General features: G+C 40.3%; 1 protein-coding gene and 1 long non-coding RNA gene across 3 annotated transcripts in view; one reads left to right on the plus strand and one right to left on the minus strand.

Annotated features, from left to right (window-relative positions):
* LOC129143306 (uncharacterized) overlaps nt 1-3,899 on the minus strand; it is a 28,267-nt gene extending 24,368 nt beyond the window's left edge. The window contains exons 1-2 of the long non-coding RNA XR_008546594.1: nt 3,761-3,899; nt 1,040-1,156 (exon numbers count right to left, since the gene is read on the minus strand). This is a non-coding gene — a long non-coding RNA (uncharacterized LOC129143306). The remainder of the gene's footprint in view (nt 1-1,039; nt 1,157-3,760) is intronic.
* Nucleotides 1-24,249, plus strand: part of THSD7B (thrombospondin type 1 domain containing 7B) — a 908,985-nt gene that overhangs the window by 733,472 nt on the left and 151,264 nt on the right. The gene's annotated exons all lie outside the window — the stretch shown is intronic.

Raw genomic sequence — 24,249 nt, forward strand, 5'->3', positions numbered from 1 at the left:
TTTCTTGATGCATAGTGTTCAGTTCAAGGTACATAATGTTTGTGACCCCTAGTTCCCTCCTTTGTTAAGCGGAGACAACACCCACTTATAGAGTATAGAAAAGAGAAAGTGAGCCGGGTGTGGTAGCTCACGCCTGTAATCCCACCACTTTGGGAGGCTGAGGCAGGTGAATCACGAGGTCAAGAGATCAAGACCATCCTGGCCAACATGGTGAAACCCCATCTCTACTAAAAATACACAAATTAGCTGGGCGTGGTGGAATGCACCTATAGTCCCAGCTACCTGGGGGAGGCTGAGGCAGGAGAATCGCTTGAACCTGGGAGACAGAGGTTGCAGTGAGCCAAGATCATGCCAGTGCACTCCAGCCTGGTGACAGAGTGAGACTCCATCTCAAAAAAAAAAGAAAAAAAGAAAAAGAAAAAAGAAAAGAGAGAGAAAGTGAGCTTCGGTGCAGTGATTGTCATCGTTATGTTCCTGAACATAGCTTTCCCTCTAATTACCCTTTAAAGGCAACTTCTGGTTCATCTCAGTTCTTTACAATACCTCTGACTCCATGGGTGATGGTTTACAATATGTATTTTCAGGATGTGGAATTGAATTTATAACATTTATAGGTTATTGAAGAAATTAATGAAAAGTATGTATATAGTTTATATATAGAATAAAAGGTAATTGCAAAAGAAATCCTTCCTCTGTGTATTTTTGAGAAGATGATAGTCATTACTGCATCTGTCTGATCTAAGACCTACTCATTCTCCCTCAACTCATGCCATGCTGCTGAAAATATTGGTGTTGGATTATTCTGCTCCCATCTAATCCATGTAGTTGACTGTTTTTCTTTATGAGGATGTCCAAAATAGCAGCAACAAGTCTAACTATGTCCTTTCAACAAGGAAAGGTATTATCATCTTTACCTAAAATGATTATTGATATAATACAAATATGATTGAACCACACAAAAATTAGATCCCCACTGAAGATTTGGTAGACTGTTCATTATTTGTCTTTTCTGTGGAGTCATCTTGGGTCCAACATCTACCTGAATTTAATCTTGGATTATACCTTCAGGAAAGAATATGCGAGAGTGGCTGCTTTGCTGATGAGGCGATATCCATATCTATTGGGTCAGTTTTAGAGTTTCTGCAGATCAGGAAAGCTGCCAAGTAAAATAGTATAGAGATGTGTGTTAATTCAGGCTGTCCAATAGGCAGACTCCAAGACAAGATTAAAGGCAATGTATTAGAGGAAACAACTGTAAGAGAAAATAGAGTGGTGCTGGGAGAGCCAGTTTGCCATGATGCAGGTCTGACCTGGAATGAAGGAGACAAGGAAGGGAGGAAGGGAGGAAGGGAGGAATGGAGGAAGGCAGGAAGGGAGAAAGGGAGGAAGGCAGGAAGGGAGAAAGGGAGGAAGGGAGGGAGAGAGGGAGGGAGAGAGGGAGGGAGAAAAGGAGGGAGGCAGGGAGGGAGGAGCAAATATTTTAGAATGCAGTCCTAAGAGGAATTCAGCAAGGCCATTGGAGGATCGTTGAGCCTGTCCCAATTTGCCTGTCCCACATTTCCCAAGAAGGGGCCTGCTTTGTATCTCTGCTGCAGTCATCACAGGCTGGGAGCAACCCACAAGAAGCATGGACCAAGTGGTCATTTTCAGACTTTAATAAGAGAAGATGATATGCTTTAATATGCATAGAAATCACTCGGGGTTTTTGTTAAAATGCACATTCTGATTCAGTGGCTCTGGGGAGGGACATGAGCTTCTGTGGCTCCAAGTTCCAGGAGCTGCTTATGGCACTGGCCCCTGGACCACAGGTTGGGTCACAATGGTAGGAACACTTAGCTATTGGTCAGTCCATCCACATTTGTGGATTCATTGCTGTTCCATTCACTGGCAACCTGGGAAGCCCAGTTCCACAGAGCTTTTGTACCAGCCCAACTCATAGGCCACTGTCCAGTCTATAGATGACTGCTGTGTGCCACGTGATCATTTCTTGGACCAACATTCTGCTAACGGAGTCCTGGGATAAAGTTGTACAGAGTGGCAACTTTGCATAATAGTCAGTGTTTTAAAATAAAGTATATTAATGGAAAACTAGAGGTATAGCAAGGCCAACAGATGAGAAGGTGACTGCCATTGAAAAGACAGTTGGTATACTCACAGTTCCCAAAAGGAGGGGCACTCCATGTAGTGGGGCCCACATTGGATAGCACCAGGGCTGTCCGGAAGCAGAGGGAGTGCAGGGACTGTGATGAGAGCTTCTATCATGGTTTTCCAGGGAAGAAATGGATAAGGCAGGGTAAGCAGGCTTAAGTTTGGCTAGTTATAATAACTGGCATAGTGGCCAGCTTTAATTATCTGGTACCTGGCTTAGGGGTGATTAGGACAGATGGATAGTGATCCTGTGTGTAGGAGCTTGTAAAGGAGGTAGTTGAGGTGTGAACTCTGGATTGGTCTGTTTGTGTTTGAAAAGCACATCCCTGGGGAAGGGGATTCCTCCTGAGGAGGAGGGCGGCTGAGTGGGAGACAGGAGGCCAAGGCAAGGTGACCCAGGCCTATCATTAGGTTGTTCAAAGCAAAGCATACCCTTCATATCCACTCAAGGCAGAAGTTACAGCTTCACATTACAGAAGCTAGAATGAGGCTAACACAGTCATTGGCTTTGTTTCAGAACTGAGTCGTGGCCACAAAAAGCCCTCAGATGCCTCTTCTTCAAAAACTTCACCATTTACACACAAGGGGGGTTTTCTTTAGATGTTGGATATGTCCTTGGGTAAACCATTTTCTGGTCAGATTAGGCATCTTCTTTCCTTCTTTTGGATTCTTTAACATTCCTGAATAAAAACCGATTCTAATTCTTGATTCTATGCTAATGGCAACCAATTAAAACAACTCCTATATTTCTCCAAGTAGACTGAACCTACCTGCCTGTGACTCTCTGTGATTCTGACTCTCAAACGCTGCTTTGTGGAAAGCACAGGGAGATGTGGAGACACATAGATAAATACTCAGGAGGGAGGTTTGAAAAAGCCCACAGACAGACTTCTCCATTAGCATTTACCACACAAAATGCTTCAGAGAGTGGACATTCTTCTCTTCAGCACTCACTCTTTTACAGGGCTCTTTCAGGTTTTAGGACGACCTCCTGATGAAAACCTGATTCAGTGCTAATGGACTGTAAGCTCTTGTAGCCTGGGAATGTTCTGGAAGCTACTGCAAGATGACCCAGCCTCTGGGCTCAGTAGGCAGCTAATAGTAAAAATATCTGAATCAGAAAGGAGTCCTGCACAGTAAATTTCAAGAAAGGTGAATTAACAACCTTAAACTCTGCAGACCCACTCATCTCCAGAGGTTTGAAAGAACTAACAATCACATAATTGGTGTTTTCTGAAGGAAGTTTTGTTTACTTCAGTTTAACAATACAAGCTCAGCTGGCAGACTCCAGGTGCCTCAAGATATTTGAGAGGGCAGCACAGTACATAATCATATCCTTGAAAGGAAAATAGATAACCCCTCCAGGAATTGAGTATTCTCATTCATACAAAATCTGGCCTGTTTGTCAACCCTCGTCTTACAATGACAGCTAGCAATGGGAGAGAAATTACAAATGGCTCTCACTCCAGTGCCAGAAAGTAACCTTCCGGCTTCTCTTCAAACCACAGAAAATAGAGCCACCTTAATACAAAGTCAAAGAATTGCCAGCCTTGGGGAGGTCAAACTCCAGTCATGTATTATAGTTCAGGGATTTTCAGAACATAAATCATACCAGAAATTCCACTGTCTTTCTCCCTTGGCAACAAATTCCCATAACTTTGGGGTTCGGTGATTTGAAAATTCTGGAGTGAAGTTTGATGGAATAAGCTTAGTCAGATTCAGATTCAGAGCTGTCCTGTGAGCAGCTAGCTTTGCCACTTCAGGCAGGTGGTTTAAACTGCATGAAGTCATAAATCCCCGCTTCCTCCTTTGTGATTGTAATAAGGGCCTGAATTAGGTAATAAATGGGAATAAAGTTCCTTGTAAAGTTATAATTACCCTTCAAATAGGAGATTAATTTCCAAACCTGAATTTTTCTTACTATGTTTAAATCCATTTTTTTCTGTTTCCTTTTTCTTCCTCCTTTTTTCTGTCTTCTTTCCTCTCTCTCTACTTCTTTCCCTCTCCCTCCCTTCCTTTCATTAATCTTTGCTTTTGTCCTTCCTTCCTTTCATTCTTCCTTTTCTGTTTTGATTTATGTTTGGCGAAATTGATTACTTTCGAAAGATGATCTGGGCTAAAATAATTACCCCAGTCAACAAATTGAGCCAGCATTGTAGAACCAGGCTTTCTGGGATCAAATTCTGTCTCCTCTAAGTGGCTGTGTAAACATGAGCAAGTTACTTAATATATTTGTATAATAGTTTCCTCATCTTAAAAAGTAAGAAAGATAATAGTATCTACTTCACATGGTTCTTGTAATAAAAAGTTAGTATTTGCAAAACAATTAAAATAGCGACTGGTTTACAGTAAGTGCTGTATTTGTTAAATAAAGTACCTTAAAGTGTTATTTGAAAAATGACAAGATAAACTGAGTTTAGATTTCAGTTTTCTGAAGGAAATCCCTGTCCACTTGTATTTACTTTTTAAATTCTTTCTCTCTTTTTAAATTTCTGGTTTTGCTTTTTGTTGTTGTGTTTTAGAAACAGGGCTCTGTTGCCCAGGCTGGAGTGCAGTGGCACACTCAAGCTCACTGCATTCTCAAACTCTTGGGCTCAAGTGATTCTCCTGCCAGGCTTCTGCTAAATAAAACAATTTTTTTTTTTTTTTTTTTTTTTTTGAGACAGTCTCGCTGTGTCGCCCAGGCTGGAGTGCAGTGGCGGGATCTCTGCTCACTGCAAGCTCCGCCTCCCGGGTTCACGCCATTCTCCTGCCTCTGCCTCCCGAGTAGCTGGGACTACAGGCGCCCGCCACCATGCCCGGCTAATTTTTTTTTTTTTTTTTTTTTTTTTTTGTGTGTGTGTGTATTTTTTTAGTGGAGACGGGGTTTCACCATGTTAGCCAGGATGGTTTCAATCTCCTGACCTCGTGATCTGCCCGCCTCGGCCTTCCAAAGTGCTGGGATTACCGGCTAAATAAAACAATTTTAAACTAAATTAGTTAAGCTGGAGCTCATGTGTATAAATTGAGTCTCAGTACTCAATTTATGCCTGGGCAAGTGCTGCCCTGTCCCTTCTCAGGGGTACTTATGGGTTGGAGCACCCTCCTTTATAGAAAATACCCTGTGTCTAGAATCGTCCAGGGCCAGCAGTGAAGTCAGAGGAGAGACCTGAGCTGGACTTGGACCTGGAGCTAGATGGGAACCTGACCTGTTTTCTGCCTCAGGGCACTCTCCAACCTGCTATTCTACCATGCAGGGTTAAGCAGCGCTCCAAAAAGTTCCAAGGCTTACCACTATGAGGTCATCCTGGGGCACCATGGGCAGGTAGACACTAATTCCTGAAGGCAACCTGGCCAGTGAATCATTCTCCCTGGCCAAAGCAGTATTTCTTTTTCAGAATCATATGAACGGTGCTGATACACTAATATTGCAGGACTCAAATTGTTCAGAGACAGGAGTCCACCAAATGTATTTGTCCTGCACAACTTATGATAGCCCTGTGTAGCCTAAGGTCACCTTCCTGTCTTTTTTTCTTTTCTTTTTCCTTCCTTCCTTCCTTCTTTCCTTCCTTCCTTTCTTCCTTCCCTCCTTTCCTTCTTTCCTCTCTTTCTTTTCTTTTCTCTTTCTTTCTTTCTTTTTCTCTTTCTTTCTCCTTCCTTCCTCCCTTCCTTTCTTCCTTTATTTATTTTGTATACCTTTATTTATTCACATTAAAATTTGGCCATTTTAAGTATACAGCAAGATATCTGTTTATTTATCTTAAACATTTTTTTCTCTCTTCTTTGGATTGGGTATTGATCTATATTGAATTTTATTTCTTTGGTCATTATCTGTATATTTTTAATTATTTGAACATATTTTCCTCTAATTCTTTGAACATGTTTTCCTTAAATTTGAGAATATTTAGACTAGCTACTTGAAAGTCTTTGTCTGCTAAGTCCACTCCTAGTCAATTTCTACAGACTGTTTTATTCCCATCTGTGCATTGGTAACTGAGTTTTGGCTACTACCAAAAGCAAGTTTTAGAACATTTCTATTATCCCCCAAATTTTCCCTGTGCCTCTTTGCAATCACTGCTGTGAAATAAAGGTGAAATAAAGACTGTGGTTAGAGGCTTAGATGTCTGTAATTGTTACAGGTTTATGATTGGTTATTCCCTTTTATCATTAAATATGAAATCTCTTTCTTTAATAACATTTCATTTCTTGACGGCTATTTGATCTGGAATTGGTGTAGTCATTCTAGTTCTCTTCTATTTATTGTTCATTTGGTTTTAACATTTTTTTCTCCCTTTATTTTCAACCTATTTATGTCTTTGCATTAGAATTATGTCTCTTGTTAATATTAAATAATTGGAAATTATTTTTTACATAGTCCGAAAATCTCTACTGCTGGATGTGTTTAGTGAATTCACATTTAATATAGTAATTGGTATGATTGGATTTAGATAAGGAATTTGATTACTTATTTTCTATTTCCGTCATTTATTTTTTATTCCTCTATTCTTTCTATCTTCTATGAATTTTAATAGCCATTTTACCCCCCTAATTAAGTTTCAGCTATATTTATTTTTTAAAAGTGATTGCTGTAGGGATTATAACATGCATCTTGAATTTATTATAATCTAATGGTAATTTACCCTGACTTCTGATAAAATGTGGGAATTTTGCACAAGTATGGGTCCATTTTCCCCCATTATTTTTGCATTGTCATGTATATTATATCTGTGCATTATAATATGCATTATAAACCCCCAAATATAGTATAACTTTGCTTCACACAATTCTAAATCTTAAAGAAGAAAGGAAATACATATGTGTGTGTATTTTATATATTTACACCATACTTACCATTTCTGATACTCTTCATGTCTTCCAATGTAGATAAGTTAGCATTTGTGTTATTTTTCTTCCACCAAAGGACTTCTTTTAGTATGCTTTATAGTGCAATTCTCCTAGCAACAATTTTTTTTTAACTGTTAGCAATTTCAGTGTCTCCTTTGGCTTCCATTGTTTCTGAAGAGAATTCTGCCACTAATCATATAGTTTTCCTTTGTATATGATTTGTCATTTTTCTTTGGTTGCTTTTAAGATTTTCTCTTTATTTTTGGCTATTAGAAATTAGACCATCATGTGTCCAGGTGCAGTCTCCTTTGTGTTTATGCTATTCGGGGTTTGTTGAACTTCTTGATGCATTAGTTAATATTTTTCATGATTTGGAAGGGAGGTATACTAACTACCATGCCACATATACCTATACCTCAGTATTTGTCACCAATTTGGGAAGGTTTTGCCCATTTTAGTTAAAATATGGTTTTTCTCCTTTCTCTCTATCATCTTCTGTGACTCTAATTGTATGATAGTTGGAATGCTTAATAGTGTGTCACAGATCTCTGTTTATTTATCTTAAACATTTTTTCCTCTCTCTTCTTTGGATTGGGTATTGATCTGTTCTGAAGTTTATTTGTTTGGTCATTATCTGTATTTTTTATTATTTGAACATATTTTTCTTTAATTCCTTGAATCTATTTTTCTTAAATTCGAGAATATTTGGAATACCTACTTGAAAGTCTCTGTCTGGTAAGTCCACTCCTAGTCAATTTCTACAGACTGTTTTATTCCCCTCTGTGCATGGATAACTTTTCTGTTTCTCTGCATGACTAGTAATTTTGTGAGAAACTAGACAATGGAGATGATATGATGCAGATGTTATGTTGCAGTTACTTTCATGTCAGTTTCAGGTCCCCCCTGCAACCAAAGGGTTGTTGTGTTTTTTGTTTTAATAGGCAGTTAAGTTCCCTGGACTTAAGCTGGAAAATCTGCTGCTCTGAAGGAGGCAGTCCTTGATATGTCCATTTAGTGTTTGATAGCCTGGTTCCCTTGTAGAGTTTCAGGGTCAGCCAATGACACACACAGAGGTTATGCTAACCTCTTACTTACTGGGTTAGGCTTACTGGCCCCATGCAGTAAGGCTTCCATCCTCTGCCACCCGAGCTGTTTGTTGGTTGGTAAATAGACTCAGAGACAACAAATCCTTAATTCCCCCTAGGCTTTCAGTCTTTACCTGGATCATTACTGTGCCTCACCTGCAGGGGAGTTTAGGAGTAAACTGAGGATGTATGGAGAGTTTATTATTTCAACCTTTTTACATTTCCCTAACTTCCAAAATTTTACACTTAAATTTCTTATTCCTTTGCCACCTGCCCTGAACTGAGTCTGCAAACACCAAATGTAAAGCTATTGGATTTTGCCACCCTATATGAAGCAGTAGGAATGTCCCAGCCAGTGGCCACAAAATCACTATTCTTACCTGATGAATTAGCAGGCTTCATGAACAAACAATGTTCAAATTGTTACCTGCCTTTTATCTTCTTTTGATGTCTGGAAATAATTATTTTGAATAATTTTGACCAATTTTAAACTTTTCTCCCATCCAAGTACTAACTAGGCCCAACCCTACTTAGCTTCCAAGATTAGATGAGATGGGTGTATTCAGGGTGATATGGCCATAGAGCAATTTTAAACTTGCTTTCTAAACAGTGTAATCACCCACATTTTCTATCAAGGCATTATTAAAAGTACAATTTTTTTCATTTTATTTTAAGGGATTTAAATCATTCATGGTATCAGAATATATGTAAGTTTTGTTTGTTTTTGAATGATTATTAGTTACATTTATTTCCTTTTTTTTTTTTTTTGAGACAAGGTCTTACTCTCTTGCCCAGCCCGGAGAGCTATGGCATAATCACAGCTCACTGCCGCCTTGACCTCCCAGGCTCAAGGGATCCTCCCACCTCAGCCTCCCGAGCAACTGTGACCACAGGCACTCACCACCACTCTCAGCTAATTTTTTGTATTATTTGTAGAGACAGGGTTTCGTCATGTTGCCCAGGACATATCTTGAACTCTTGAGCTCAAGTAATCTGTCTGCCTCAGCCTCCTAAAGTGCTGAGATTACAAGCGTAAGCCACCACGCTTGGCCTTATTCACTACTTTTAAAGGACCTTGAAAAGCCTATGAAAAAGATATCATGGATATAAAGATTAACTTATGTAGGTACAATTATAAATCCTTGACATGTAGTAATTCTTTTTATCCTCACAGCTAATACTTACCTCCATGAGGCAGTAATAATATTTTTCTCACTTTCCAGAAGAGTAAACTAAGCAGAAACAAGATGAATGACTTGCCCAAGGTCACCTACTCAGGATTTCAAGTTCAAGCAGAGTGGGATAATCACTTTGTATCATTAGAGAGGCAAACCTAAGATAATATCAAAAGTTATCAAGGACTGTCATTTACCTTCAAAGCAACACTACTGAAAACCTCCAAAGGGTGTACAATAAGGATCCCTGATATTTCCTAGTGTCTTCCTCAAACTTTATCACATTAAATAACTCAGGTTCTCTAAGCCTTTGGGGCTTATTTGTCACTTTTTTGAACAATACTGTTTATTTCTCTAATTAATCCCCATATTTAACATAGTGAACCAGTGAAGAATAAAAAGCAGTAGGTTACATTGAGATTATGCACTAATTTGTTGAGACTGAGAATTTGGGGACAATAGGAAGTTTTACTGCAACACATATCTGAAAGGGCATAATAAAATGAGTTGTTAAAAAATTAATTACATTGCTATAGGATTGATATTTTAATTGCAAGTAAAGGATTTGGAGAGAGTAGAATTCAGTATCATATGCAAATAAATCTAGGCTTGATCAATGAGGCATAAAAGGAAAGATAAAATCTTCTAATAATTTATGCTAGGAAAACTATGCTCCAAATACTGCAAAGTAGGCATAAATATATTATATGCATTTTATAATTTGAAGTTTTCGATGATATACAGACACATAATAAATATAACAAAATTCTTCTAGTATATATTTGACCAAAAATAATTTAACTAAAATATGTAACCATTTCATTAAAAAAGTATTATTATTTTTTTACTTTCTGTCTTATTTAGAGTACAGATCCTTAGAAAACAGATCCTGTGGTAAGCTAGAGCTAGCACCGTGAGGATTATTCTGGAACCTGATTCTTATTCAGAAGTTGTCCAGACAACCAGGAGAGTTTGTGGATGAGGCAGCAGTGGAAGCTGGGAATCTCTATGAACAAAGCCTGAGTACAAGGAGACAGTGATGTCCAGAGGGTCTGAGAGGAAATGTCAATTGTGCCAGACGCACATACTTTGTGTCACTTCATTTATTTTTATAAGTTATAATTTTATACACCTCAAAGTAGCAACACAGTTGCTTTCTATCTCTATGCCTCACTGCATTTCTCTTTTCTTGACCCTCTCTGTATTGATCTATTTCATTATCAACAGTATTTTCCCACTAGATATCAATTGAAAATTGATAAATTCCTTGAAATTGACCTTGCATCCTCTCTTACTGCCTATATATATGACAGTATATGTGATATGGTTGTGATGGTTAATACTGAGTGTCAACTTGATTGATTGGATTGAAAGATGCAAACTACTGTTCCTGGGTGTATCTGTGAGGCTGTTGCCAAAGGAGATTAACATTTGAGTCAGTGGACTGGGAGAAGCCGACCCACCCTCAGTCCGGGTGGGCACCATCTAATAAGCAGCCAGTGTGGCCAGAATAAAAGGCAGGCAGAAGAATGTGGAGAGATTAAACTGGCTTAGCCTCCCAGCCTCATCTTTCTCCTGTGCTGGATGCTTTCTGTCCTTGAACATCGGACTCCAAGTTCTTCAGCTTTGGGTCTCGGACTGGCTTCCTTGCTCCTCAGCTTACAGATGGCCTATTGTGGGACCCTGTGATACTGTGAGTTAATACTCCTTAATAAACTCCCCTTTATATATATCTATCCTATTATTTCTGTCCCTCTAGAGAACTCTGACTAATATAGATTTTGGTACCAAGAGTGGTTCCAGAGGAACAGAATATTAAGGACAAAGTTGTTTTGTTGATTTTGGAGTTTCTGGAGTTGGCTGCTTAATATGATGAACCCAAAAATGTTAAGGACTCTACTTCTAATAGTATGGAGAACACTAATAGTCCTTGGTGTGAACTGTGTAGAGATTTATGCAAAATAAATGCATTTGACACTCCTGATTCACCACTCGTGAGAGTCAAGGTGTTTGGTGACTCTAAACATGATACCTTTGACTATACGTGGAGAACCAAGGAACATAATGAAGTTGGTTGGTTGCTCCTAAGTTCACTGGACAAAGTGATGAAAGAAAATGAAGAACCCAGGGATTCTAACTCCCGGCTTCAGAAGCAAATACTGAACATCAAATCTGCTAAGATTGCCCTGAGTGAGAGTCTTATCTCCTGTAGAGAAAGCGCTGAAATTTTGGAACACCAGACACAACCTCTTATCATGCGAGTGGCTGACCTGCAATGAAAGGTGCATGCACAGCCTCACCAGGTGTCTACCGTTAAAGTGAGGACATTGACTGGAAAAGAATAGGACCCTGCAACTTGGAATGGGGACGTGTGGGAGGACCCTGATGAAGCTGGAGACACTGAGTTTGTAAACTCTGATTAACTTTTTTTACCAGAAGAAACAGCTTCCCCATTCCCATTAGTGGCAACATCCCGTCCCGGTCCCATGCTGCCATCAGCCTTTCCACCTTTGTCTAAAGTGATAAACCTTGCACTGCCTGAGGCAATAATGATGGCCTCCCCTGAGGCAGTTGCCAGACAAAACAATATTGATTCTCCTCAGGACCCTCCCCTAACACCCCTGTTTGCTTCTAGACCTATAACTAAACTAAAATCCCTCCAGGCTCCTACAGGTGAGGTTCAGAGTGTGACCCACAAGGAGGTACATGACACTTGAACTACTTGAGTTTTCTAATTAATATAAGCAGAAATCTGGAGAACAGGCATGGGAATGGATATTAAGGGTGTGGAATGATGGTGGAAGGAACACAGAGTTGAATCAGGCTGAATTTATTTATTTGGGCCCACTAAGTAGGGATTCTGCATTTTATGTTGCAGCTCAGGGAGTTAAAAAAGTTTCTAATAATTTATTTCCTTGGTTAGCTGAAATATAGATTAAAAGATGACTCACTGTGAGTGAGCTGGAAATGCCTAATCTCCCTTGGTTTAATGTAGAGGAAGGGATCCAAAGGCTGAAGGAGATTGAGATGGTAGAGTGGATTATTCACTTCAGACCTACTAATCACAGCTGGGAGAGTCCAGAAGATATATCCTTGACCAATACTTATGAAATAGATTTGTGACGGCAGCACCTGCATCTTTGAGGAGGCCTGTAATTGCTGTTCTCTGCATGTCAGATCTAACAATGGGAACTGCAGTCACTCAACTACAGCATTTAAATGCAGTGGGAATAATTGGATCTCAAGTTGGCTAGGGCCAAGTGGCAGCACTCAACCAACAAAGGCAAGGTGAGTGTAGCTGCCATAATGGACAGCAGAGGCAAAGCAGCAGTTAGAATAGTCTGACTTGTGTAGAGCTCTGACATGGGCTAATTAATCACGGTGTTCCTAAAAGTGAAATTTGTAGGAAGTCTCCTGCATTCCTACTTAATTTATATAAGCAGAAAACTTGCAGGTCAAAAGACTAATTTGAATTCTAAAAACAGAGAATCACTGATCCTCAATCAATTTCCAGACTTGAACCAGTTTACATGTCCAGAACTACTTGAATGAAGGAGAGACCAGGTCCCCTTGACGAAGGACCCCACTACATTACCAACAATTTACACCGTTAATCTTTCTCTCACCCTTCCCCAAGGAGACCTCCAGCCTTTTACCAGGGTAAATGTGCACTGGGGAAAGGAAAATGATCAAGCATGTTGAGGACTACTGGACATTGGCTCTCAGCTGACCTTGATTTCAGGGGACCCAAAACGTCATTGTGGTCCTCCAGTTAAAGTAGGGGCTTATGAAGGTCAGGTAATTAATGGAGTTTTAGCTCAGATCTGACTTACAGTGGGTCCACGGACTCATTCTGTGGTCATTTCCCCAGTGCCAGAATGCATAATTGCCATTGACATATTTAGCAGCTGACAGAACCCCCACATTGGCTCCCTGACTGGTAGGGTGAGGGCAATTATGATGGGAAAGGCCAAATAAAAGCCATTAGAGCTGCCTCTACCTAGAAAAAATAGTAAATAAAAACAATATTGCTTCTCCAAGGGATTGCGGAGATTAGTGCCACCATCAAGGACTTGAAAGATGCAGGGGTGGTGATTCCCACCACATCCCTGTTCAACTCTCCTATTTGAGTTGTGCAGAAGACAGATGGATCTTGGAGAATGACAGTGGATTATTGTAAGCTTAACCAAGTGGTGACTCCAATTGCAGCTGCTGTACCAATTGTGGTTTAATTGCTTGAACAAATTAACACATCTCCTGGTACCCGTTATGCAGCCATTGACTTGGCAAATGCGTTTTTCTCTATTCCTGTCCATAAGGCCAACCAGAAGCAATTTGCATTCTGCTGGCAAGGCCAGCAATATACCTTTACTGTCCTAGCTCAGGGGTATATCAACTCTCCAGCTTTGTGTCATGATCTTGTTTGAAGAGACCTTGATCACTTTGTGCTTCCACAAGGTATCACACTGGTCCATTACATTAATGACACTATGCTGATTGGATCCAGTGAGCAAGAAGTAGCAAACACACTGGACTTACTGGTAAATCATTTGCATGCCAGAGGATGGGAAATAAATCTGACTAAAATTCAGGGCCCTTCTACCTCAGTAAAATTTCTAGGGGTCTGGTGGTGTGAGGCCTGTTGAGATGTTCCTTCTAAGGCGAAGCATAAGTTACTGCATTTGGTCCCTCCTACAACTAAGAAAGAGGCATAATGTCTAGTGGGCCTATTTGAATTTTGGAGGCAACATATTCCTCATTTGAATGTGTTACTCCAGTCCATTTGTCGAGTGATCCAAAAGACTGCCAGTTTTGAGTGGGGTCTAGAAGAGAAGAAGGCTCTGAAACAGGTCCAGCCTGCTGTGCAAGCTTCTCTGCCACTTGGGCCATATGACTCAGCATATCCAATGGTGCTTGAGGTGTCAGTGGCAGATAGGGATGCTGTTTGGAGCCCTGGCAGGCCCCCGTTGGTGAATCACAGTGGAGGCCTCTAGGATGTTGGAGCAAGACCCTGCCATCTTCTGCAGATAACTGCTCTCCTTTTGAAAGGCAGCTCTTGGCCTGTTACTGGGCTTTGGTGGAAACTGAATGTTTGAATGTGGGTCATCAAGTCACCATGCAACCTGAACTGCCTATCGTGAACTGGGCGCTTTCTGACCCATCTAGCCATAAAGTGGGTCATGCACAGCAGCATTAAATCATCAAATGGAAGTGGTTGGGCTTCCATCAAATGGAAGTGGTTGGGCTCCCAATCACATATATATGTGATTGGGCTCAAGCAGTCCCGAAGGCACAAGTAAGTTACATGAGTAAGTGGCTGAAATGCCCATGGTCTCCACTCCTGCCACCCTGCCTTCTCTTCCCCAGCCTGCACTGATGGCCTCATGGGGAGTTCCCTATGATCAGTTGGCAGAGGAAGAGAAGACCAGGGCCTGGTTCACAGATGATCCTGCACCACCCGAAAGTGGACAGCTGCAGCACTACAGCCCCTTTCCAGGACATCCCTGAAGGACAGTGGTGAAGGGAAGTCTTCCCAGTGGGCAGAATTTCAAGCACTGCACGTGGTTGTGCACTTTGCATGGAAGGAGAAATGGCCAGATGTGTGATTACATACTGATTCATGGGCTGTAGCCAATGGTTTGGCCGGTTGGTCAGGGATGTGGAAGAAGCACGATTGGAAAATTGGTGACCAAAAAATTTGGCGATGAGGTATGTGGATGGGCCTCTCTGAGTAGTCAAAAACTGTGAAGATATTTGTATCCTATATGAGTGCTCACCAACGGGTGACCTCAGCAAAGGAGGATTTAAATAATCAAGTGGATAGGATGACCTGTTCTGTGGACACCACTCATCCTTTTTCCCCAGCCACCCCTGTCGTTGCCCAATGGGCCCATGATCACAGTGGCCATGGTGGCAGGGGTGGAGGTTAGGCATGGGCTCAGCAACGTGGACTTCCACTCACCAAAACTGACATGGCTACGGCCACTCCTGAGTGCCCAATTTGCCAGCAGCATAAACCAACACTGAGCCTTCGATATGGCACCATTCCTCAGGGTGATCGGCCACTACTTGGTGGCAGGTTGATTATATTGGACCTCTTCCATCATGGAAAGGGCAGAGGTTTGTCCTCACTGGAATAGACACTTACTTCGGATATGGGTTTGCCAATCCTACATGCAATGCTTCTGCCAAGACTACCATCTTCATGGACTCACAGAATGTATTATCCACGTCATGGTATTCTACACAGTATTGCCTCTGACCAAGGCACTCACTTTATGGCTAAAGAAGGGTGGCAGTGGGCTCATGCTCATGGAATTCACTGGTCTTACATGTTTCCCATCATCTTGAAGCAGCTGGATTGATAGAATGGTAGAATGGCCTTTTGTAGTCACAATTACAATGCTAAGTAGATGACAGTACTTTACAGGGCTGGGGCAAAGTTTTCCAGAAGGCTGTGCATGCTCTGAATCAGCATCCAATGTATGCTACTCTTTCTCCCATAGCCAGGATTCATGAGTCCAGGAATCAAGGGGTGGAAGTGGAAGTGGCACCAACCATCATCACCCGTAGTGATCCACTAGCAAAATTTTTGCTTCCTGTTCCTGTGACATTACATTCTGCTGGCCTAGAGGTCTTAGTTTCAGAGGGAAGAATGCTGTCACCAGGAGACACAACAATTCCATTAAACTGGAAGCTAAGATTGCCACCTGGACACTTTGGGCTTCCCCTAACTTTAAGTCAACAGGCTAAGAAGGGAGTTACAGTGTTGACTGGGGTGATTGACCCAGACTATCAAGATGAAATCAGTCTACTACTCCACAATGGAGGTAAGGAAGATTATGTGTGGAATACAAGAAATAGTCCATTAGGGTGTCTCTTAGTATTACCATGCCCTGTGATTAAGGTCCATGGGAGACTACGACAGCCTAATCCAGGAAGGACAAATTGCCCATACCTTTCAGGAATGAAGGTTTGGGTTGCTCCACCAGGAAAAAAAAAAAAAAAAAAGCATGGTAGTAGAAGGTAGCCATCAATACCAGCTACAACCACATGACCAGTTGCAGAAATGAGGACTGTAATTGTCATGAGTATTTCCTCCTTCTTTTGTTAAAAACATGTTTATGCATGTATACACTTGTACTAAGAACTTATCTTCATTTTATTTTTCTTTCCTTTATCATGTGATATAAGATTTATTGACTTCATATCAGCATTTAAGTGTTGTTAACTTTATGTAATAGCATTTGGGTTGGGGGTTGGTGCATTTCCAGTTGTACAAAGGATAGTTGTATGTGTTAGGCATAATTATGACCTTATTATTGTCTTTATTTGAAGATTATGTATGATCTCAGGAGATGTGTATGGGTTCAAGTTGACAAGGGGTGGACGTGTAATGATTAATACCGAGTGTCAGCTTTACTGAATTGAAGGATGCGAAGTATTGTTCCTGGGCATGTGTGTGAGGGTGTTGCCAAAGGAGATTAACATTTGAGTCAATGGAATGGGAGAGGCAGACCCACCTTCAATCCAGGTGGGCAGCATCTAATCAGCTGCCAGTGCAGCCAGAATAAAAAGCAGGCAGAAGAAGTGGAGAGATTAGACTGGCTTAGCCTCCCAGCCTTATCTTTCTTCTGTGCTGGATGCTTCCTGCCCTCGAACATTGGATCCAAGTTCTTCAGCTTTGGGACTCCGACTGGCTTCTTTACTCCTCAGCTTGCAGATGGCCTATTATGGGACCTTGTGATACTGTGAGTTAATACTCCTCAATAAACTCCAATATATATATATACACACACATACATATATGTATATCTATCTTATTAGTTCTATCCATCTAAAGAACCCTGAGTAATACAGTCGTATATACTGTATTGTAGATCACATCAACTAAAAGTTATGGGGATCAGAAAGTTGATGCGTTCATTTGGAGGCTTAAAAGACAACATGTATTTCTTGCATTTTATTTCAAATTTTATAAATTTGCCATATACGATTTCAAAATTACAACAGAATACACTTAACATTTTATAGCATGTTTAAATAGGTGGTTCTTAACATTGAATAGTAAGTGTTTCTGTGCCCAGCAGAACCATAGTTCCAATTCTAGCTCTTCTATTTATTAGTCAGATCACCTTGGTCAAGTCACTTTCCTAAGAATTATTTTCCTCATCTGTAAAGCAGAGATAACAATACCTGCTTAAAGATGCTTCAAGTGTATCTGTCAGTCATTGTCCAGTCAGGAAATCAACACCAATCTATGTCTTTCAACCAGAAACAGATTTATTATAGAAAAGTTTGCAAAAGTGTTAGATGAGCTGGAAAACAAAAGGGGAAAGGGGCTGGGCATGGTGGCTCACGCCTGTAATCCCAGCACTTTGGGAGGCCAAGGCGGGTGGATCACGAGGTCAGGAGTTCAAGACCAGCCTGGCTAATATGGTGAAACCCCATCTCTACTAAAAAATACAAGAATTAGCCGGGAGTGGTGTGGTGGCGTGCGCCTATAGTCCCAGCTAGTCAAGAGGGTGAGGCAGGAGAATCACTTGAACCCAGGAGGTGGAGGTTGCAGTGAGCTGAGTTTGCACCACTGCACTCTAGCCTGGCAACAGACTGAGACTCCATCTCAAAAAATAAATAAATAAATAAATAAATAAAGAGAGAAAGAAAGAAAGAAGAAGAAGAAAAGGGAAAGGGCCATTATTATCCAGATATAAGCAAGATGTTGCCATCTCTGGACTGATGTCCATAAGAGTTTTCTTGCCACTAATATTATTAGAACAGTTATTTTCAATACTGCTGAAACCATGGCAGGTGGTATGAGCAAGAGCTGTTGTTCCTTCACCTGGTAGAACTGCTAACTCCTGATTCTAAAATGCTTCATTAGCAGAACTTGGGCTCCCACTGCTGCTATCACTATAGGAGGGTTCATCAGAAACAGAATGTCTCACTTCTTACTGATTTTCATTTTGGCGTAACTACTTCTGACTGGCAGAATATGATCAGCAACTTGCTAGCCAGGAAAGCTGAAAATAATAGTTTGCAGGTTTCTAGCCCTAGCAGTTTGAAGGTGAATATAGAAGGACAAGTTTGGGGCTGAGGCTTAATAAGGAAATGTCTAACATATTAAGAGGAAACAAAAACTAAAGCATCTGTCATCAGGTAGGGATCTTACTGGTCCTGTTTTTATACACGTAAACCTTCTTATAATTTCACATTCTTCTTAGAATTCATTGATAAATACTTAAAATATAAGAAAAACAACTTTATTTGATCACTGGGGCTTTAAAAGGAAACATATCTCAGAGAATGAGTGAATCCCAGCAAGAGAATATAAAGTTTTCAGTACCTGTTACTATTTCCTTTCTGACGTGGAAAGAAAGCTAAATACATGAAGACGAAGAGCCCTGAGGCGTGGAGAATAATGTCACAGGGACATTGTGAGAGAGATGCTAAAAGGTAAAGACTTCCCATTTTATTGTCCAATGCCCTTAATAATGTGAAAATATTTTACATTATTTAATAGTTGTGTAAAAAAGCTCTAGACTTGGAATTAGGATGCATTTCTGTTTTTGTTTTTTTCACATTTGTTGGGTGGCAGTAGGAATAAATTAGTTTACAGAGAGTGGGCTTCCCTTCTACAGAGAAAAAAAAAGCTCTTGGATTCATTAATTCTTTTTAGGTTTTGTCCAGCTTTATTGTTCTGTTTCATGAAAATGGATGATGATGATAATGATAATGATAATGATGACGACAATTTGTATAACGAATAGAATTGAATTTTTATTGAATGCTAACCATATGCCAGAAACTAGGATAAGCACTCTGTATATATAATGACAACCATTGTTAATGTATTTAAAGCACCTGCATTTAACAGAGGAGAAAATTAGGCATAAGTGAACTAGTTACTCTCCTTATGTGTGTATAGCTGAATGCAGACCTAAAACTAATTCTCAGTGCTTCGTTAAAAGCACTAAATTTATAAGAGAAAGATGCCCATAAATGCTGGATATATTTTATGTCCAAAGATTCTTGGGTAGCCACTGCTACAGTAGGAGTGCTCGTAAGAATGGCAAGCTCTTCGATTGCTTTCTTTCTTTTTATCAGTCCATTCACTTGCTGCCCTTTGGCATAAGGTACTTTTATTTTCAGCATCCCTGGGGCACAATATATGCACTAGGAAACCAATAAACATGGCAACATTCAACATTAAATTGCAATTACATATTCTTTCATAATGCTAGAGCATGATGAAATTTCTACAAATTACATTTCATAATTTAATATGCTGGATGAATCATGATTCGTGCTTAAAAATCATTAGCACTTGAATTTTTAACACTCTTCAAGTTGTTTGAAAGTTGTGTTTAGTGAACCATTGTGGGTGAACTCTTTGGTCAGACAAAAGGAAAATATAAGGCTTCCTAATTTCTCTGACCTGAGGTGGGGTTGGCGATTGGGTTAGAGCTGTTTTTGCTGCTTGGTAGTATCACCGGAGCAGGTGTAAAATTGCTATAGAGGCAAAGAGTCATTTGGGCATTGCCAGGGAGATTAACATGTTATTTGTATCAATTTTTGGGTGAGAAAGAGCTGATCCGGAGATTTGAGCACTCTGTCCCCACCCCAGATTATGAGATTCTATAGTCCTTATTTAATAGGTATGTTATCTCAATTCGTTTTCACAGCACTTTTCTTAAAAATAAAACAAAACAGATATTTGTTGAGCTGTCCTTCTGGGTCAGCCTTTGTATTGGGGGGGGGGCTGTGACTACAGACATCAGTGAGACCATCACTGTCATTAAATGAAGCTTGTACACTCATGGGTAGAGAGATCTGTAAATAAATTGTAATAAGTCATGTGGAGTGCAGCACACATTCATCTAAGGAAAAAAAGCCCACAGGAAGGAAAAATCTCCCCCATCCCTCTTTTTCTTCTCATTGGACCCTTTCTCTTCTCGTTGGACTCTTTCTCTTGCCCATTAGTTCATCTCTCACTGGTGGGCTTTACTGGTACAGGGGAATAAAGTTGTTAGTGTCTCAGCCCTGTTTGTTTTCTGTGATCAGAGCATGGTTGGAGGAAGTGGAGATGCCAGCTGGCAAAGCCACTTCTGGTAGATCAGGGACAGTAGAGGGGACACTGGCATCTGGCTGGCTTTTGAGACTTCTCTGACAATCTGTCTCCCTGTAGAGCAGGAGTGCTTCTTAGCATATGGTCACCATGTCACATGGCAGAGCATCAGAGGGCCTGTCAGTCAGAGAATGTCCACACAACAGGGCAGACTGTGCTGGCATGCATCCCTCAGCTGTTGAGTAACCTTACTCCAGGTTCTGCATGATTTTTTAGCACAAGATACCCAGTGTTCGAATCCCTCCTTGTAGGGGTATCACAAAGGAAAATCCCACAAGACCTCCTTGGTTCTGTGCTTTGTAAATGTGGACAACTTCCCAGATGGAGATAAACTACCCTTTCCTCTGAACTCAGCCTGAGAACTGCATGGGCTAGGCTGTCTTTTTCTCAGGTTTGAATCAGCTCAGATAAACTCTTCTTGGTGCACTAGCCAGGACTCCCCATGAGTGCTCTATAGTGAACCCTTCAAATGCTTCTCTCTGTGTGTAGTCTTAAGAGTCCTACCAGAGTCCCTTGTAGACTGCATGTGTTTTCCAGAAGGATAGTGTAGAAATGGCATCAAACTGTAAAAGACAAGTTTAATTCCCAGCTTTGCGCTTGTTTCTTTTGTAACATGAGTGAGTCACTTAATGTCTCAATGTATTTATCTTAAAATTAGAATGATAATCCAGAAATTCCACAGAGTTGTGAGTGCCTTGCATGCATGTCTTTCTTCCCTTTTAGCACATTTCTTGACACAAAGGAGGTGCTTGATGAATGTTTCTTGAATGAATTGCTGGTGAGGGAAAGAAAGCAATTCAGAGTCACTTTTTTTTTTCTTTTCCTTTTTCTTGGAATGGAGAGGGAAGAGTAAATATGAGGGAACTGTGGAATTTCTTCTCAGTTAGAAACCTTAGTTGCAGCTCCTCTTGCTCTGGACTTTCCTTTGCATTATTTTATTGACATTGTCATAAATCCAGCTCCATTCGAGCAAAGTTTTGTAGCAAATCTACCTTCTACTTAAATGAGAACAAAGCAGATTTTGATTAGAAATCTCTCAGCAGAGCAGAACAGAGCACTTAGGAATTATATGCTGTGACACAGTATACACTTATACCAGATAAATCATTTCTGCATTGAAGACTCTGCCAGTTACCACCATTTGTGCTGGGTGATTGCATTCAAGCTACTTGTTTATCTGCCTGATGGCAAAGATTGCATCTCATTCATCTTTAAATATCTCTAATGGATGGTGGAGGACTTTCCACATAGTGGTTACTAAACATACATGTATGTTTTGAATGAATACACTTGAAGATTGTTATTGACGTTGTAAAGACCACAACCTAAAAATGCTGCAAGGAGTCATGTACTTTTCTTAGACCAATGTGATGGTATAAATATTATTTCATATGCACAGATGTAGAAATGGACTAGGCATATAATCAGTGTTCTGATTATAGGTTGCAGTTGTTATTTTGTTAATAGCTTCTTCTGTCATTAATTCAAAATTCAGTTTTTGCCGCATCAATTTTATTTGCTCATATAGTCTTCAGATGTTTTTCCTGTGCTCATGCTATTTCTCCATGCAATTTTCACATTTCCAAGCCCAGAAACCTCTGTTTCTTCTCACATTTGGAGTTTACCACAGTCTGCAATCATGGATTTGTTTTAGAGGTTGGGAGAAACTTATATATTACTGAATCCAATCCCACATTTTCTTGGGACATTCTGTTACTTTGTGTATTCATACAGAAAAGGAAGGGAACTGGAAGAATTGATATGAGAAATGTCATTTTCAAACTATGCTTTGGTAAGTTTCCCATGTCACTGAAAATTTTTAAGAGCAATTTGAGAAACTTGGAGTATATGACAGACACAATTGGTTGCATATACTCAACAATTGTGTGCCCAATAGCCATTCTTTTTTCCATTCCCTTTTTCATGCTCATAGAACCAAAATGTATTCAGTCAGGTATGTGCCCACTTCCACTGATTTAGTCAAGATGGGTCTGAGCTGGTCATGGTTACTCCACTGTGCTGTTTCATGACCTAGTTCTTGCCATCCCCACTTATAGATCTCTGGGGCACACTCTTTTTTAAGCTCTGGGATGGATCTCAGACACCATCTATTTTTTTCCTAAGATCATTATATGATTCTAAATGTGAAGCCACGGTTGAAAACCACTGGTGCAGCATATTCTGAACAAATAGGTCCTCAACACATGACTTTTAGTTAAAAATACAGTGAGGGGATTTAATTTTATATAAAAGTAGTTTAATGGATTTTTTTTTCCATTAAAATACGAATCAATTTCTGGATTTCAACCAACTCTTTTTATAGTCTACTAAGTGAAACTGCATATGTGTTTACTGCATTGAAACCCCAACAATGACAACAACAGAAAGTCCTGCTGCTTTGAGTTTTGTAGCCTGTCAAAATGTCAAAAGGGTTGGCATCAAGACCTCATTTTAAATGAATGCCTTGTGGTATAAATAGGATATTCAGTAAGCCACTGGAAAATCTCAAGTTTGCTTGGGGAGGCTTTGCCGTTAGCCTCCCCAAGCAAAGAGCTATTTCCCAACTCATGAAGAAATTCCTCATGTGGAACTGCCTCCTCACTGTCTCTGCCATGGGCCACTGGAAATCACTGCTTGGCTGGCAGAGCACAGGGCCCTCTGTAGGTTAGAGCTTACTGTTCATTTTTCTTCCTTTCCTGTTCACCAATATTTTTGGGTCTAAGCCATTTTGGACTACAAAGTGCTTCTTCCCCTCCCGACATAGTCTGGGACAGAAATATCTGCATTTTCTTTATAGGTGATGGCTGCATCCTTGTTTATGTTTGCCAAACTAATGTTACAGAGTCAACTGCCGTGAATAAATGTTGGAAAAGAAAGAGTCCCAACTCTGAAGGAACTTAGGTTTTGCTTTGTTTTGTAAATATCAATTATGCAGAAAAAAGATGTGTGTTCATAAGGTCAGGAAATTGATGTGCACTGGTCTGAGTCTTCTAAACTGAGGTTATTCTTACATGGGACAGCCTTAAGACTGTTCTTAGGATGAATATTCCATGGATATGTACCTGTCCAGCTCACCAGCTGTTCTCCCTGTGATTGTGAGTGACTTTTCTCAGTGGTGGATATCAGACATTCAGGTGGCTGAATATTTTGAATGTCATCACTGCTGTAGAGTTTGTATCCACTTGCATTGTGGCTAGCATTGCTTGGCATTTTGCTATTCACTCTCTTTTTCATGTATGTTGGCAGCTAGATGGGAGACAATAAGGAGAGGCCGTGCTTCATGTTTTGTGAGGTCGTTGTTGGTGTGCCTTTTTTTGTTGGTTGGTTGGTGTTTAATTTACTTTTCTCACAATGGTGGCACAATCTTTGACATTTAGTTCAAAATAAATATTTGCTGTTTGGCTAAGAGGTTCAAAGCACCAAGGGTAGTGGAACCACACATGAATATTGTGTTCACACAAACAGTATACTCAAAACAGATGGTGTCTGATCATGGACTGCTGCAGAAAAAATAGAAACCAAACACCATGCACAATTTCTAGCTGTCTCTTTCTGACCCCAGAGATCACAGTTTATTCTAACTCTTAGAATCCCAAGGGAGAATCACTGCCCCAGATCATAACTGAGGTCGGAGCTGCTAGCTCCTAGGTAGCTGCAAACCTCTCTTTATATTGACAGGCAGTTTATGAGCATCTCTTCAGTGTACATTTAATGAGGCAAACCCTTTTCCAAAAGCTAGTTACTTATACGTATTTATCCATTTCCCAGCCACTATAATTCTCTCTTCTCTTGAAATTCCTAACTGCTACTCAGGAATACATTTTAAAATATGCTGTCATTATGGAGCTTAAGTAGTGTTTTGCATCTGTAATTTGTTGTGTTGATCGAT

The sequence above is a fragment of the Pan troglodytes genome, chromosome 13, assembly GCF_028858775.2.
Source record: "Pan troglodytes isolate AG18354 chromosome 13, NHGRI_mPanTro3-v2.0_pri, whole genome shotgun sequence".
Lineage (NCBI taxonomy): Eukaryota > Metazoa > Chordata > Mammalia > Primates > Hominidae > Pan > Pan troglodytes.